The sequence below is a fragment of the Helianthus annuus genome, chromosome 8 (genome assembly GCF_002127325.2).
Source record: "Helianthus annuus cultivar XRQ/B chromosome 8, HanXRQr2.0-SUNRISE, whole genome shotgun sequence".
NCBI lineage: Eukaryota > Viridiplantae > Streptophyta > Magnoliopsida > Asterales > Asteraceae > Helianthus > Helianthus annuus.
The window spans coordinates 156,212,545-156,222,322 of record NC_035440.2 but is presented as its reverse complement, the minus strand read 5'-3'; positions in this window follow the sequence as shown (position 1 = coordinate 156,222,322).

Below are 9,778 nucleotides of genomic sequence, written 5' to 3'. Positions count from 1 at the left end.
TTTTCTTTCTTTCTCTCTTAAATTCTGAAGTAGCGTTATTATAACCGGGCGTTATACCCACCCTAAATAGCGAGGTTCTGCTCAGTTGTAAGTATTATAACCCCTGGATACGTATTAGATACTCTGCCCGATTGATCTAGGGTTCCGTAACGGCTGTCGTGGTTCTGCCCGACGTAGTCGTTGGAATACCGTCTCGGGGAGGGTATTACTAATGTTAAAATGGGTTATTATACTAACATACGTGCATTTGTGTAATTTATAGATTTTCACCAGGAAACCCTAAAGAGTAATCTAAGACAGCAATGTGAGTTGATCCACTTTTTGTAAATCTTTTTGTTAACTGTTTTTACAAAACCTTAAATATCTTTCCATGCGAATGACAGTTATTGAGTATTTGTAAGAATACAATTACAGTCGGTAAATTTGGGGTTTTGTATACAAAATTTGTTACCACCTGGTAAAGGAGTAACATGACCATAAGTCGGAACGACATTACCGTGTGGTGGTAATTGATATAACTTGGAAACAAATGTAATTGCGGATGCGCCCTCAATACTGTTCACTGTGATCTTTTTATTTAAACTTGATTAAACTGGGGTTCACTCACCAGTATTTCCCACTGACAAAATGTTTTTAAAACGCGTTTCAGGTAACAAAATGTGAAAGCCAAATAGAAGCCAGCTGGACAACACTGAAGGCTTGGAAAAGTGGCAATAAAGTTACCTAAAAATAAAATAGATGTTTTATTTAATAAAATAGGATTTATTCCTATAAAATGTGTGTATTGAAAACTTGGGTTTTACCCATGTGTTTAATGTTATAAAACGTGGTGGTTTACTCTGATTAAACATTTCCTAACTACGGTCCTGATGAAAATTTCCGCTGTCAAATTGAATAAATAAACGTAATACCACCGAAACTGGCTCGCGGCCACCCGTTCCCGGGAACTAGGGATCGGGGGTTGTGACAGAAGGTGGTATCAGAGCTATACCACTGATTCAGCCACAGAAGTGTTCTGCTGACATCAAAATTCAAAATGTTAGAAAGTAAATTACGGAATACGTGCATAATTGTATTTTCTTTTTATGTGTTATCTGACTATTTGTTAGTTTACAGTATGAGCGACCAAGGACCATCTGACGCGTATCGTCAATTGTCTGGTTCGCCTAGAAGCGAAGGCACCTCCTCTTCTCAGCCTGCCCTCTCAGGGTACTCTGCTGATACAGAAGAAGGAATCTTTGTGTTTAAGGCTAAGTCTGAAGAGCCATTTCCTCAGAAAAAAGAGGGGATGGTTCAGTAGGGGAGCACACGAGCGTAGGAAACGTATGAAAAAGTTGCAGGAACAGCGAGTGTTAGCCGCAGCTAAAAGAGAAACTGATGCTTATGCCCAGGATATGCTCAATAGGGGTATAGCCAATATTCACATTTTAGCAACCACTGCAGCTGATCCAAACCTGGAGCAAATGCTAGCACCCCAACCACAACTCCCAAATCCTGACCAACCCATGGAAATAGAAAACCCTGAAAACCAAGTGGAAATGCCTGATTATCATCCGGAGCAGATACCTAGGGTACCTGCACCAAATCCCCTAGACCCAAACGACTACGACCCCTGGTGGGACGATGTCAGGGATTATGTGCAACAAAACCCGATACAGGAAAATGTGCTAATACCCAACTTAGGAGCCTACCTAGGGTTAGATCCTCAAGATCCCTATAACGTTAGTGATGCATACATTAGGTAAATCTTAGAGAATCCCTACCCATACCAGGCCCCTATCGCTCCGTACCAGGAACCCGCACCCCAGATTCCAAACCTAGTACTAGAACCTGCACCCCCAATGAGTGCAGAAAACGTACAAGAACTTAGGTCTTTCGGTGAGGAAATTTTAGAAAATAGTGAGAGAATGAGACAGGTGGGAGAGCGTCTCGTATGGAAATACGACGAGCGCAATATGGATTTCTGGATGAATCCATATCCCTGAATATGATGGTGGAGACGGTAGTAATAATAATAATAATATAATAATATATGTGTGTATGTGTTAGAAAAAAAATCTACGGATGCATACTATTAGTATTGTAGCTTTACATTTCAGTCAGTATTGTAATTTTAATTTCAGTACTGGTGTGTAATGATGCATACTATATAAATAGAGTAAAAGTCGCAATGCTCGACGCTTTTGACCAAAAGTGTTTGTCATGTGATTGGCTATATTCAAATATTATTTGTGATATTAATATTTGGTAAATGTTTAAAATTCAGATGGCCGACGAGGGAAATCAAGATAATCTGAATAACGATAACCAGAGTAACAATAACGTGGTTAACGAGAATTCGAACAACAATAACAATGGAAACCAAATGGATAATAGTGCCGTCCAACACATCGTGGCACAAGGAATATAGATGCAATGCCATTTATTATTCAAACAGTTCAAGAAGCGAATAATAAAAGTAAGCATTGTAGCAAGTGACCAAGTGAACCGGAACACAGCGTGAACAATGGACCCGTACTTCAAGCGCCCATTCCCAAAAGAAGAAGAACCATGCCATATGGTTGTTCTTATAAAGAATTCTGGTCCTGCAAACCAATAGAATTCTCGGGTAATGAAGGACCCATTGCAGCTCTACGCTGGATAGAGAAAACTGAGGCTGTTCTGAAAATAAGCAAGTGTGCTGAAGAAGACAAGATAATGTTTGCTTCAAATCTGTTTAAGAATGCAGCCCTAGAATGGTGGAACACTATCCTCTAGTCAAGAGGAAGTGATAAGATTTATAACATGGAATGGGAGGAATTTAAAAACATGGTAGAAAGGAAGTTCTGCCTTCCCAATGAAAAGGAACATATAGCAAAAAAGTTTCTGAATCTTAGAATGACCGGGGTAGACAGTAAGGGTTACACTACCACATTCTTTGAATATGCTAGGATAGTACCAACCTTTGCATCACCTGAACCGGTATTAATTTCCCGTTACATCTGGGGATTAATTGGGGAAATTAGACATGTAGTCAAGGCAGTTGGACCCCAAACCATAGAAGAAGCTGTAGAACTAGCCAATACCTTGACTGATGAACTAGTGCGAACTAGAGAAGAAGACCAGAGAAGAAACCTATCCCAAAGACTTACTCAAGAATTCCGTTCTGGGAATTCCAACCGTAGGAATGTAGGTTCTACCTCTGGGCCATATTGCAAAGCCTGCAGAAAGAAGCATTCTGGAAAATGCTCTACTTACTGCAATTTCTGCAAAGCACCAGGACATAAGGAAGAGACCTGCAGAAGAAAACCAACCAATGGAATGTACTTCAACTGTGGAGAAAAAGGCCATATCAAGCCAAACTGTCCGAAATTGGCTCCAGCTGCAAACAACAAGAACACTAAAAATGCTAGAGCATTCGTTTTAACTGCGGATGAAGCCAAGATGATTCCTGACGTCATTGCTGGTACGTTTTTAGTTAATGATATTTTTGCTAAAGTATTATTTGACTCTGGTGCAAACCAAAGTTTTATTAATACTTTGTTTTGCAAACTCCTAAATCAATCATTAACTAAACTACCACAAGAATGTCTAGTAGAGACCGCAAATGGGGAAATCGTTAGAATTTCGAAAATCTTGCAGGGAGCAAGAATAGAAATTTTTAATCAAAAGTTTATTGCAAACCTTTACCCAATGAATCTGGCTGGATTCGATGTTGTGCTAGGGATGGATTGGTTAATAGCCAATAAAGCCAGTATTTTATGTGATCAAAAGTCAATTCAAGTAAAGTCATCAAGGGGTGAAAAGATCACAATTAAAGGAGATAAGCCATCTAGATCCACTAAATCATCTCTGTAATGAAAACTGCAAACTATATAAGAAAAGGATCTATAGTGTATTTGATTTCTATAATCACTAACACTAAAGGAAAAGAATTAAAAGACATTCCAGTAGTGTCCCAATTTTCAGATGTCTTTCCAGAGGAATTGCCAGGACTACCGCCAGACAGGGAAGTCGAATTCAGAATCCATCTGCTACCAGGGACAGCACCGATGGCCAAAGCACCTTACCGTTTGGCACCCGCCGAAATGCAGGAACTGAAGAAACAATTAGATGAATTGCTAGAAAAGGGATTCATACAACCAAGCTCATCGCCATGGGGAGCGCCGATTTTATTTGTTAAAAAGAAGGACGGATCAATGCGTATGTGCATTGATTACCGTGAATTGAACAAGGTCACGATTAAGAATCGATATCCATTGCCGAGGATCGATGATCTGTTCGATCAACTTCAAGGAGCTCGATTTTTCTCTAAAATCGATTTAAGATCAGGATATCATCAATTAAAGGTACAGGAAGAGGACATTCCTAAAACCGCATTCAGAACAAGGTATGGTCATTATGAATTTACTGTCATGCCATTTGGTTTAACCAATGCCCCAGCCGAATTTATGGACATGATGAACCGGATATGTAAGCCATATTTGGATAAATTCATAATTGTCTTCATAGATGATATTCTAATTTACTCTAAAAGTAAAGAGGAGCATGCAAAGCACTTGCACTTACTTTTAAGTTTATTAAGAAAGGAAAAGCTTTATGCTAAGTTTTCAAAGTGCGATTTTTGGTTAGAACAAGTACAATTTCTTGGACATTTAGTGAATCATGAAGAAAATTATTCAACCCATGATTTTGAATTAGGAGCTATAATTTTTGCCCTTAAGATTTGGAGACATTATCTTTATGGTAGTAAGTTTACCATATTCACAGATCATAAGAGTTTAAGATATGTTTTCGGGCAAAAAGAGTTAAATATGAGACAATGACATTGGATGGAATTGCTTAGCGATTACGATTGTGATATCCAATATCATGCAGGAAAAGCCAATGTAGTGGCAGATGCTTTAAGTCGAAAATATCACGAAAAGCCAAAAAGGGTACGTTCTCTTAAATTAAATCTACAAGTAGATTTAAATGATCAGATTAGAAAAGTTCAAGAATCAGTAACCAAGGAAGATACCGAAAAATTAAAAGGAATGATTAAGGAATTAGAACAAGGAACGGATGGAATTTGGAGATTCCATAAAAAGAGAATTTGGATACCTAAGTTAGGAAACTTACGCCACCGTATATTAGAAGAAGCCCATAAATCTACATATACGATGCATCCAGGAAGTGATAAAATGTACCAGGAGTTAAGGAAAAATTTCTGGTGGATAGGAATGAAAAAGGATATAGCAGCTTATGTTTCTAAATGTTTAACTTGTTCACAAGTTAAAGCTGAACATCAGAAACCCTCAGGTTTATTACAGCAATTAGAAATGCCAGTCTTGAAATGGGAATTGATAACAATGGATTTTGTTACCAAATTACCCAAAACAAGAAAAGGAAATGATACAATCTGGGTGATTGTAGACATGCTAACCAAGTCAGCTCATTTCTTACCAATGAAGGAAACCTTTAACATGGAACAATTAGCTAAATTGTATGTAAATGAAATCGTTTCATTACATAGAATACCTTTATCAATTGTTTCTGATAGGGATAGCCGTTTTACCTCTCATTTTTGGTCAAGTTTCCAAAAAGCAATGGGAACCAAGCTAAATCTAAGCACCGCTTATCATCCTCAAACGGACGGGCAAAGTGAAAGGACAATTCAGACCATGGAAGACATGCTTAGAGCTTGTGTAATTGATTTCGGAGGTAATTGGGACGAACACTTACCTTTGATAGAATTTTCTTACAATAACAGTTATCACACACGTATCAATGCTGCACCATTCGAAGTACCTTATGGACGAAAGTGCAGAACCCTAGTTTGTTGGGCAGAAATTGGGGAAAAGCAACTATCTGGACCTGAGATAGTACAAGAAACTACTGACAAAATCATTCAAGTCAAGGAACGACTAAAAGCAGCACGTGATCGACAGAAGAGCTACGCTGACAACAGACGGAAGCCGTTAGAATTCCAAGTAGGTGACAAAGTGTTATTAAAAGTTTCACCTTGGAAAGGAATGGTAAGATTCATTAAAAGAGGAAAGCTAAGTCCCAGGTATATTGGACCCTTTGAAATTATTAAAAGAATAGGACCTGTAGCCTATCAGCTACAACTGCCAGAGGAAATGGCAGGAATACATGATGTATTTCATGTATCTAATCTCAAAAAGTGTCTAGCTGACGAATCACTCGTAGTACCTCTTAAGGATATAGAGGTTAATGAACAACTCAAGTTTGTAGAAAGGCCTCTACAGATTGAAGATAGAAAAATTAAAAATCTCAAGCACAAGAGACTAGTTTTGGTCAAAGTAAAGTGGGACCCTAGAAGAGGACCTGAGTACACATGGGAGCTTGAATCAGAAATGCAAAAGAAATATCCGCACTTGTTCCAGTAGATCTCGAGGACGAGCTCTAAAACAAGGTGGGGAGAAAATAACAACCCTAACGTAAACCGACACCCTCATAAATTTTTCGACACCCTAATATATCTTAAAATGTCTCAATATGTCTTTATATGCACCCCGTATGTGAAAACCGAGCCCAAAGTAGATTATAATATATAAAATAACTTAAAAACAATAAATATTAAGTTGAGGCGGGCCGCATAGACCCACCACAACCAATTACGCAGGCCGTATGAGGGTGTAACCGGACTCCGCTGAATTCTTTAGTTCATGTGGGCCGCGTATGATCCCGTTTAAGTTTATGCGGGCCGCGAGTGTCTCAAATTGTGGCGCAGCCCTGAGTTGACACGTGTCAGCACCGTGTCAAGTCTACTTGGTGACCCAGCCAAGCTACGCATTGACCCAGCGTTGACGCGGGCTGCGTTAGCTTGGCCTGTTCTTTACGCGGAGCGCATGGAGACTCGATTACAGCCCTATATAAGAGGGCGACGGGCCTTCAGTCTGTTTCGTTCATTTTCTTTCTTTCTCTCTTAAATTCTGAAGTAGCATTATTATAACCGGGCGTTATACCCCCCCCCCCTAAATAGCGAGGTTCTGCTCAGTTGTAAGTATTATAACCCCTGGATACGTATTAGATACTCTGCCCGATTGATCTAGGGTTCCGTAACGGCTGTCGTGGTTCTGCCCGACGTAGTCGTTGGAATACCGTCTCGGGGAGGGTATTACTAATGTTAAAATGGGTTATTATACTAACATACGTGCATTTGTGTAATTTATAGATTTTCACCAGGAAACCCTAAAGAGTAATCTAAGACAGCAATGTGAGTTGATCCACTTTTTGTAAATCTTTTTGTTAACTGTTTTTACAAAACCCTAAATATCTTTCCATGCGAATGACAGTTATTGAGTATTTGTAAGAATACAATTACAGTCGGTAAATTTGGGGTTTTGTATACAAAATTTGTTACCACCTGTAAAGGAGTAACATGACCATAAGTCGGAACGACATTACCGTGTGGTGGTAATTGATATAACTTGGAAACAAATGTAATTGCGGATGCGCCCTCAATACTGTTCACTGTGATCTTTTTATTTAAACTTGATTAAACTGGGGTTCACTCACCAGTATTTCCCACTGACAAAATGTTTTTAAAACGCGTTTCAGGTAACAAAATGTGAAAGCCAAATAGAAGCCAGCTGGACAACACTGAAGGCTTGGAAAAGTGGCAATAAAGTTACCTAAAAATAAAATAGATGTTTTATTTAATAAAATAGGATTTATTCCTATAAAATGTGTGTATTGAAAACTTGGGTTTTACCCATGTGTTTAATGTTATAAAACGTGGTGGTTTACTCTAATTAAACATTTCCTAACTACGGTCCTGATGAAAATTTCCGCTGCCAAATTGAATAAATAAACGTAATACCACCGAAACTGGCTCGCGGCCGCCCGTTCCCGGGAACTAGGGATCGGGGGTTGTGACACTCACTGAGGATGTGCCAGTAGGTTTTTTCACATTCAGTAGATTGTATTCGAGATATAAACTTAAATATCAAACTTGCTTATCTCGTGGGGAACATTTCTCGGATATATGGGTAACCCCCGAAATCTTGTTTGGAAGATTTTCTATTTCTGACATACTAGGTCTTTGTGCGTGATGATATCTGGGGTATTATACCAGGACTTCTGATTTTGCGGGAGTAATAGCATAGTCCTCGTATAATACTTTGCACAGCTTTAATCTTAAAGCCCACCCTCAGCATAAAAATTGATGAAACATTGCAAAATGCTAATCATGTGCTGTTGAAGAAAAGATCCCCAAATGGGACACACCGAAAGACGAGCCGTCATCTCTTTGATTGAACGGAACTTCTAACCTGAGCTCTCATGGTCTCGCATTTACCCGTTTACAGATATCATCAGTGTACATTCACCTATAAGACTGAATATAGAAGTCTGGATACGGGAGTATATTCTGAGATGGGACACGCAAATAAGTTTAAGTGCTTAAAACACTAATCTCGTATCTCGAAACAGTTGAACTTTGTGTGAAAATTTAAGTGGATCAGTATACTGACAATCTACGTGAATCGTTTAGAACTTAAAATGTTTAAAACTTAACGGTGTTGGTGATTTGTCTCAAAAACTGATATGATCCTCTTACACAAACTCACAAAAATATTGTCTGTAAGTATTTGTTTACTGCATTTCATTAAAAACAAAATCCCAAAAAGATTTTATGTGTGTTTTAGCTTAAAATTTTTGAAAATACAAAAAGATTTTATTTCATCTTATTTTAGACAACTGATGTTGGAAAGCTGATTTTCAAAATTCCAAGTGCTAAACATGATGAACAACAAGTGAGGGGGAGTCTGTTTGAAAAGAGAAAAGATTTTGTAATGATTAAATGGTTTCCAAAATATTGAAAATGTCAAATTTGAATGATCAAATTACAAGTGGTAAGCCAAAATTAAAATTTTCATAATATGAAATTTATGTTTTGAGGTAGAGATTTGTGCAGATCCCCATGTCTAAGCCTAAGCAGAGTGTGAGCCAGGCCACGATCCTAGAACAAGAGCTAGATACAGATTATGGATCAACATTCAAGGGGGAGTTTCAATGGTAGAGAGCCAGTGTGAATCCTGCTGTTCACATAAGCTGATGATGCTGATGAACTTAAGGAATCAAGAGATCTGATCAAGAGAAGATAAAGTCAGGTTGAGACTCGAGAAGAAAAAGAGATTGAAGGATGCTTCAATTGTCAGATGCTTTGGATAAAGCGAAGACTAATAAAGACTGAAGATGTGACATACCGAAGACTCGACACTGAAGACTTCGTCAACATCCAAGGGGGAGTCTGTTGGTGCATATGTCTGTCGACTTCATCTTGTATTGAGTCTTGTAAATAGAATGATAGATCAGGGTACGAAATTCAAGAAAATTGTAAACATATGGGATGTGTCCATTTCGCACGAAATGGAACATGGCCATTTCGTACGAAATGAACAGTGTCCATTTCGCATGAAATGGATCAGGTCCATTTCATGCGAAATGCCTCACCTATAAATACCTGCCTTGTTATTTCGTTTGTAACAGTTCTGATTCCGGTACCGAGGTGCTGCCGTAGTGTCTACTGCCTGTAAAACATTGTTATATCAATATTCAAGACAGTTAAAGTGATTCTCTGTGTAAATCAAGCTGATTCAAAGTCGATACGTTTGTTTCCGCCTCTCGTATTGATTAGGACTCTTCTAAACGCCTCGTTTTGGTCGTGCAAACGATCCTACACACACTTTGTATAAAACCTATATTATATAACACATTTGTTAACTTTTCTTTCCATTTTCTAGGAGCTTGAATCAGTCCATAAAGGGACTTAACAAGCTTGCAAACTTTG